General features: G+C 42.7%; 1 pseudogene; it reads right to left on the minus strand.

The window, feature by feature from the left end:
- Positions 1-465: 465 nt before the first annotated feature.
- On the minus strand, positions 466-7,192 carry LOC125927684 (40S ribosomal protein S12-like; annotated as a pseudogene).
- Between the last annotated feature and the right edge of the window lie 1,635 nt (positions 7,193-8,827).

The raw sequence follows: 8,827 nt of genomic DNA on the forward strand, positions 1-8,827 counted from the left end.
GTGGTCGCCACTGGTCACACGCATGCTCCATCCCCCTAGAAAGGGGCTGTCTGCGGTGGAGACTCAACTAAAATCCAACATCAGTACACCTTCCAGTAACGCTCACCTCCACCACTTGCTCACTTTCTATTCCCTCTTGGGTACCTTAAGCAGGTAAGGGGCTGCCCTAGGAAAGTAACAGGAACATTTTACATTGATGTTCTGATTTACTAATCCATCATTTGTAAGTTTTAGTGAAATTCCCTAGGATCTGATCACTGCAACGTGAATTGGTAAAATTGAGTTTCTTGCAAAGCTATAGGCTCTGTCACTCAGGGTCTAACACCCCCATGAGACCCAGCTGGAAATACTCTCCTCAGATCTCCAGCATTGCTGTAGTAGTGACCGTGGCCATCGACTCTAGAAGCAGGCAATTCATCTCTCTATCCCTCAAATCCATTATGAATTTTTTTTTTGAGGAACAAGAACCAAGTTTTTTATTTGTTCATTTCTTGCATTTGAAGTATTCCCTGATAACATCCTTGGCCTGAGACTCTTTGCCATAGTCCTTAACCACCGCACAGCTGCAACCAACCGCTTTAGGGGTTTTTCTCTCTCTGTCAACTTTACAGAAGCCTACCCATTCCCCTAGTTTCTTGTTGTCACCAACCTTAATTAGGTTGATTTAGTGTTCAGCACAGAGCGCCTCCACCAGCCTCCTACATATAGGCTCATCACAGTTGGATGCAACAAAGACGGGCTTGGTGCTTGTCTAAGGCTTTGGCAGCTTCGTGAATTCCATGTGCTAGGCCATCAATTCCACGTGCTAGGCCATCGTGGATGAGGGCGGTCTTTGGCACCTCTTGTAAACCAGTATGAATGGCTGTCACACCTCCAGCAGCAATTCTTCCTCTGCCACAGGGGTGGGGGAGCCAGGGGGTTACAGGTGGAGACGAACCTTGACTGCACCCGAGCCTCCGCCTACACGAGACTCAGTGGTGCAGGGAAAGAAGTGTTATGAATTAATAGGGTGACCAACTCATCCCAGTTTTAGCACTGAAAGTTCTGAGTCTCAAGACCCCCCTCAAATTTGGTTTTAACTAAAACTCCCACGTTCCCTCAGTCCTAAGAAAACTGGGATGGTGGGTCACCCTAAATTAAAGAACTCCACCGAGAATGATCGGAAAATCTTGAAGCAGTATATATGAATGATCAGGGCTGAGTTAAGGTCCAGTAGACACTTGCTAATTAATTAAGCAAGCAATTATTAAAAATAGAGACCAAGTTGCTCATTAAGCTTCATAGTGAATGCCTAAGGGGATTTCCAATTTTATTGGGGGTAGGGAATATAGTCTATAATATAATTAACTTATATGAAATATATATCATATGTTAATAATATAATTTATGCATGTGATCATATATTGTATTATTCTGATTTTTTTTTAATTAAGTATGCTCCACGCCCAACATGGGGCTTGAACTCACCACCCTGAGATTATGAGTCTCATGTAGTCTCATGCTCTACCGACTGAGCCGGCCAGGTGCCCCTGTTATTCTGTTTTTTAAATTAAATGTCTGGGGGAACCTGAGTGACTAAGTTGGTTAAGCATTTCTTTTTTTTTTTAACATTTTATTTATTTGAGAGAGAGAGAGCGTGAGTAGAGGGGGGCAGAGAGAGAGAGAGAGAGAGAGAGAGAACCTCAAGCAGGCTCCACACCCAGCACAGAGTCCGTTGCTGGCCTTGATCCAACGACTCTGGGATCATGACCTGAGCCTAAATCAATAGTCGCCTGCTCAATCAACTGAGCCACCTAGGTGCCCCAAGTGTCTTACTCTTGATTTTGGCTCAGGTCATGAGCTCATGGTTCATGGGATAGAGCCCAGCATCAGACTCTGTGATGACAGCGTGGAGCCTGCTTGGGACTCTCTCTCTCCCTCTCTTTCTGCCTCTCCCTTGCTCTCTCAAAATAAATAAATAATTAATTGATTAATTAAATGTCTCAAAATATAAGTTGTCCAATTTTAAGTGCTACATGTAAAATATAATACAAAATAATATTGAAATCATTATTGAGCGTTTAATATACACCAAGAACTGTTCTAGGCACATTATATATATGAGCTCATTTAATTTTGACAACTCTATAGATAGGTACTGTCTTATCCCGATTTTTACAAACAAGGAAACTGAAGCTCAGGGTCACGCAGCTGGGAAGTGGTCCTTCCCTCCCTGGAAAGATAAAACTTTGGAAGAGATCCATTAACTGCCAGATATATGGTAGGCTGTCAGCCGCAGGAGGGAAGGGGCTCTTTTGTGACATTCTGGAAGCAGGACAGGGGGCCAGTGGAGGGAACTACAAAGGGGAAGGTTGCAGCTCCACAGAAGGAAAAACATCCACAGGATTGCTGCTGTCCTCAGGTAGAATGAGCAGTCACATGGACCATGAGTCCCCCTCCACTGAATGCAGTCAAGCAGATTCTACATGATGACTCTCGCCTGGAATGGACGGATCCTAGGAGATGGATGAAGTGACCTTTTTTTTCTTTAAATTTTTTTAATCTTTATTTTTGAGAGACAGAGCACGAGCAGGGGAGGAACACAGAGAGAGGGAGACACAGAATCTGAAGCAGGTTCCAGGCTCTGAGCTGTCAGCACAGAGCCCGACGCGGGGCTTGAACTCACAAACCGCGAGATCATGACCTGAGCTGAAGTCGGACTTAACCCACTGAGCCACCCAGATGCCCCTGAGGTGACCTTTAATATGCCTTCTGGTCTTAAGGATTTAGGAATTTCTTGGAAACCAATATCCTTTATAATAAAACATATTCATTCTTAAAACAAATTTATCAAGGTCTGCTGTGTGCCTGAACCTTTTCCAGGAACTGGGGGTTACCTAGGTGTATAAGTTAAGATTGTGAATCTCGAAAAATTCACAGCCTAAGACATCTATGCAGCAAAGTGGCAGCTAAAGTGGTAAGCACACATCAGTGGGATCACAACAGTGTGTGCTCAGTAAATATTTATTGAGTGTTTGCAAGAATGAAAGGCTATGCGAGGCCAGGGTGGGAGTCACACAGAGGAGCGATCATTTGACAGGGTCTTGAGTTCTGAGGGAAGATTTCCAAGTGGAGACATAAGAGAAGGTAGGGGGACTAACATGTGCTGAGGCCCAGGCTAGCAGGGAAGCATGAGATGGACTTGACCTCTCTTCTGCAGCTCAACCATCCCCTTCCTGTCGACTGGGGAAGGGAAGCTCACACCAGGCAAATGAGGCCACCAGGACCCACCTGGGGCTCACGGAAGGCCAAAGACAGAGAAAAGGGGTTATGACCCAACCCAGGTATGAAGAAGGCTTCCCAGAGACAACCTAGCAAGGCCTTGTATGCAGGGAAGTAGTTAATGTGTTGACATTGAGAAGGAAAAGCATGATAGGCAAAGGGAAAAGAACCTGAGAGGGCAGGGAGGCCTAGAAACAGGACAGTGGGTTCTGGAAACTGCAAAGGCCCAGAAGGTGCATTTGGGGGAGCAACAGAGGACAAGGTCAGGTTGATATTCCAAGACCAGACAGGTCACGCAGGGCCTTTTATGCTATGTAGAGTTTGGACTTTATTCTCTGAACAAAGGGGAACCCTGAAGGCCAACTGGGAAGCTACAGCCACCAGCCCGCCCCTTCTGGACTTTTCACCCAAAATGACACTGCACTCTGCCCCCACCCCCTGCTTTCTATTCCCTCCTGTTCTCTAACTCTTTCTGCAAACCAGTATTTGGCAGAATTTGATATCAGAACTCTAGCTCATGTCCTGCTCCCTCCTGAAGGTGGGTTCTTGGACGCTGTTGCCCACACTGATGGCCTGCTCTTTATCATTCTGTTCTCAGGCACCATGGCCTCCCTGCCCTGTCCTGAGCTGCCCTAGACCGGCTCTGCTCAGCAGACTGCCTCTCTGTCTTCCCTGCCCCAAAGCCCTCACAGATCAGTCCGGACCGTGCATACTTGGGGCCTCCTCGCCAAGCTCAACTGCACCATTCCTCTTTCCATCTCCAGTCCACCACATGCATAATTTCACGGTATTTTGTTAGCATTATAATTGTATCTTTCTCATGTAATTTCCCTTTCTGAGCCTCTCAAATACAACCCCCTGTGTTCTATAGAATAATCAGCATTCTGGCAATAATTATGTTCCAACAAATAATAGATTTAAAAATATGTACCCTCTTCTTAACAGTTAACTCTGAAATATATTAAGAGAGGTTTTTTTTTTTGTTTTTTTGTTTTTTTGGTTCATTTTTGAAAGCAATCAAGACCTGTGGATATGAGGGGCGCCTGGGTGGCTCAGTAGGTTGGGTGTCTGACTTCGGTTCAGGTCATGACCTCAGGTCATGAGTTTGAGCCCTGTGTCAGGCTCTGTGTTGACAGCTTGGAGCCTGGAGACTGCTTCGGATTCTGTGTCTTCCTCTCTCTCTGCCCCTCCCCCACTTGTGCTCTGTCTCTCAAAAATGAATAAACATTAAAAACATTTTTTAAAAAGACATGTGGATATGAAACTTGGACCTTCTCTTTCTAAATGAAAAAAATATATGTTATATATATAATAAAATACATGTAAAAGGGAAATGGAGGGCATGACTCTAGCTACATGCTGATTTTCTTTTTTTAAATAAGGATAGATTGGCAGGAAAGTGCAAAGAAATGTACAGCAGGTCTCCCCCATGTTAACTTGCATGACTGTAGTACAATATCAAAGTCAGGAAATTGACACTGGTACAATCCACAGAGCACATGCAGGCTTCACCAGCCATATAGAGTTCACTCATTTGTATTTTATTACGTCTACCTTCCGTAACCACCGCTGTAATCAAGATACTTATTTGTACCAACAGTTCAAGACCCTCAACAGTCTCATGCCACACTTTAATATCCACACTCCCCTCCCCTCCCACAGCTTGATTTAAATATGAAAAAGTATTAAATGGAACACAGAAAAAATGCTACAAGAAAATACACTGAAATGATTACCAGTAGATATTTGGATTGTGAGATAAAGCTTGATATATTTTTTATTTTATTTAAAATTTTGTTCAGCTGTTTCTGTTTTTCTTCGGGGAGAATGTATTATTATTAATTTTTCAAAGATTTTTTTTTTGTTTAATCTTTATATCCAACGTGGGACTTGAACTCACAACCCTGAGATCAGGAGTCACACAGTCCACCAACTGAACCCACCAGGTGCCCTAAGAATGCATTACTTTTGTGAGAAACTTTCTTGAGAAGAATTTATAACATATATCCTAATGTTTACTTATAATAGTGTGATCCAACAAGTTTCAAATTGGAAAAAGATCTGGTGGATTTTAACTTGTCATATTAACTTAAAGTTTACTTTACCAGCAGATTGAAATACTCCCTTCTATTCCAGTGTACAATTTTCTCCATCTCCCATAGAGCAATTTAAGTAAAACACCCACCCATTGTTCGTAATTCTATCTTAGCCTGCCTTTAAAGCGAAACTTGAACAATGTAAAACGACATTGTTTCCGTTATGTATTACTGCCTAAAATTCACTGTGAAACACAGAGGCATAGAACACTGATTTACTGTTTCTCTACATTCTGTGAGTTGATTGGGCAATTCTTTTACTGGTCTCCTCTGGCTCACTTGGTCTATTACAGACGGCTGGAACAGCTGGAAAGTCCAAGTTGGTCTCATTCATGTGTCTGGCAATTCATGGTGGGTAGAGAGGCTCAGCTCTCCTCCTCACAACCTCCCAACCTCCAGTGGAGAAAACCCACTTCCTTGGATAGCAGTCCAGGATGATGTTCCAAGAGGGCCAGGCCCAGTGCATAAGCACTGCCCTGCTACACTTGTATCATACATATTGGCCAAGACAAGTCTTAAGACCCAGCCCAGAATCAGTTCTGGAGGGAGCTGTACCAGGGCATGAACACTGGGAGGCAGAATTCATTAGGGCCATTGGTGCAACAATCTACCACAGTTATAAAGGCTGGCCCCTTTATAAGAATTTAAGCATGGATGAAAAAAAAAAAAAAGATTGCTTTGGGTTCAAAGGTAAGGTTAAGTAAGCATCATAAGGCAATTTCAAATCTGCATATAACTCTGATTCATTCAAGATAATAGAAAAGGCCAATTTCCCTGTAGCTAACTTAAGAACTAGTGCCTCATAAGCGAATTGCATAGTCTTGTTACACAATCAATTAATTTGCTGTTACATCCAGTTACACATCATGGCCTAAACTTCATAAACCTATTTCTATACGTAGAAAATAAAAGAGATAAGAACTTTTGTTTTCCTAACATCCTCCAAACATAATCTTGTTCTTTATTTTAAAAATGATTTATTGTTTAAAAATAAGTATTTGTGAGAAGTCTAATTCCCAAAAGTTATACATTAAACCAGCTTTTGCCTCAGGACTAATTTCTGCCAATATAGGAAATATTAAAATGGGTACATTTTAAAAAAAATTTAATGAATACAGGTCTTTTTTTAATATCTTTTTTAAAAATTAAAAAAATATATTTTTTAGAGAGAGAGAGACAGAGCACAAGTGGAGGAGGGGCAGAGAGAGAGGGAGACACAGAATCCAAAGTAGGCTCCAGGCTCTGAGCTGTCAGCACAGAACCTGATGTGGGGCTTGAACCCACAAACCGCAAGATCATGACCTGAACCAAAGCCGGACGCTTAACTGACTGAGCCACCCAGGTGCCCCTGAATACATTTCTTTGTTTCCTCAAAGCACTTAAGCAAATAAAACTTAAGATCCCACTGGGAATTTGGGGGATCAAATGTTTCAACCGATCTTGAGACTACAGTAGTTCCTCCGACATCTGCCATGATGCTTGTTTCATCACCTTGAAGATGCTCTCTCCGCGCCACACCTCTCGTTGGCTCTCTTCACTCCAGTCACTTCGGGCTTCCTCCAGGTCCTTCAACCACTCACACTCTGGCTTTCCAGCTTTCTCCACGTGTTTCCTCCTCTGGGATCTCTCCTCTTCACCCCACTTCCTTCATCTGGCTGGCTCCTTACTTAATCTCTAGGTCACTCAAGTGTCACTTCCAGTGAAGATTTCTGGCTTCTCCATAGATGTTCCACCAGCACCCTGTACTTTCTTTGCCATAAATGTCACCACACTTCATTATTTTATGTTTTTGCTTTTGTTTTTTTCTCCTTGAGGGCAAGGACTGACCTGTTCATGGCTGTATCTCTAGTGTCTGACACATGCTGGGAATTCAAAAACATCCCCCAAAGGAATGTAAATATCAAGCAGAAAGAAAACTACAAAGAGGGCGCTCTGGGTAGCCACATTCACATACTCAAGATTATGTACTTTACCTATAGGTGAGCCTGTCAAGTCTTGACTCATAGTCTACTTACTCTTATTTTATTTTTTTAATTTTACTTATTTACTTTTAAGAGAGAGAGAAGCAGAGAGAGAGGGGGAGAATCTCAAGCAGGCTCCATGCTGTCAGCCCAGAGCCTGATGTGGGGCTCGATCTCACAAACCCAAGATCATGACCTGAGCTGAAATCAATAGTTGGATGCTTAACTGACGGAGTCACCCAGGTATCCCTACTTACTCTTATTTTAAACAAAAATCTAACCTGTTTAGATGTATGAATTCCTAGACCAACACAAATTTGCAAGGAGAAAGGAGAGGGGTACTAGGGACCTTAAAATAAAAGCAGTTAGGACCAGGGCTATTGCCCTCATAAGGAAAAAAGAGACAGAAAAACGACAAAAAGCCATAAGGAAAGGATCATCTAGCTTAAGGGTGAACATATCTCCAAAGAAGTCTTTGGGCAGCTCAGCCAGATAGCAAAGGCTGGTGTTCATGCCCATGCCTGAGTCAACGAGAAAAGACTGAATTTCATTCTGTGTATTCCACTTAAGAAAAGAAAGGAGTAAAGAATGCATTTTACAAATATTCCCACCAAAAATAATTTTTAAAGTGTTTTCTTTTCTTTTTAGGATTTTGCTTTTAAGTAATCAATCTCTACACCCAACATGGAGCTCGAACTCACAACCCCGAGATTTAACGTCACATGCTACTGACCAAATCAGCCAAGTGCCCCCAAAATAATTTTTAAATGTTTTAAGTTATGAAACCTAGGGAGATAAGCTGGTTATCTGGGAAACTCACTTATCTACGTGGAAAATCTTTTTTTTTTCCTGATAAAAAGGTAACAATGGTTAAAAATAATAGTAAAAGAATGAGGGGTTACTGCTTTTCCACTGGAAGAGAGTAGTGACCTTCTTCAGAGATACCTGCACTCTGTTCCTGTCCTCCTAGCAATTACCCCACTATATTTCTTTAAATATATTTTTTAATGTTTTTATTTATTTTTGAAGGAGAGAGAGAGAGAGAGACAGAGCATGAGTGGGGGAGGAACAGAGAGGGAGGGAGACACAGAATTTGAAGCAGGCTCCAGGCTCTAAGCTGTCAGCACAGAGCCCGATGCGGGGTTCAAACCCACAAAGTGTGAGATCATGACCTGAGCTGAAGTCGGACACTCAACCGACTGAGCCACCCAGGCGCCCCCACTATATTTCTTTAAAAATTTTTTGCTAATGTTTATTTTTGAGATAGAGAGACAGAGAGACAGAGACAGAGTGCCAGCAGGGGTGAGGCAGAGAGAGAGGGACACACAAAATCTGAGGCAGGCTCCAGGCTCTGAGCTGTTAGCCCAGAGGGCTTGAACTCACACATGGCAAGATCATGACCTGAGCCAAAGTCAGACTCTTAACCGACTGAGGTACCCTGGTACCCCATACCCCACTATATTTCAATTAATGGTTGACTTCCCTGTCTTTCCCACTTGCCTATGCATT

Source organism: Panthera uncia, chromosome E1, assembly GCF_023721935.1.
Source record: "Panthera uncia isolate 11264 chromosome E1, Puncia_PCG_1.0, whole genome shotgun sequence".
Classification (NCBI taxonomy): Eukaryota; Metazoa; Chordata; class Mammalia; order Carnivora; family Felidae; genus Panthera; species Panthera uncia.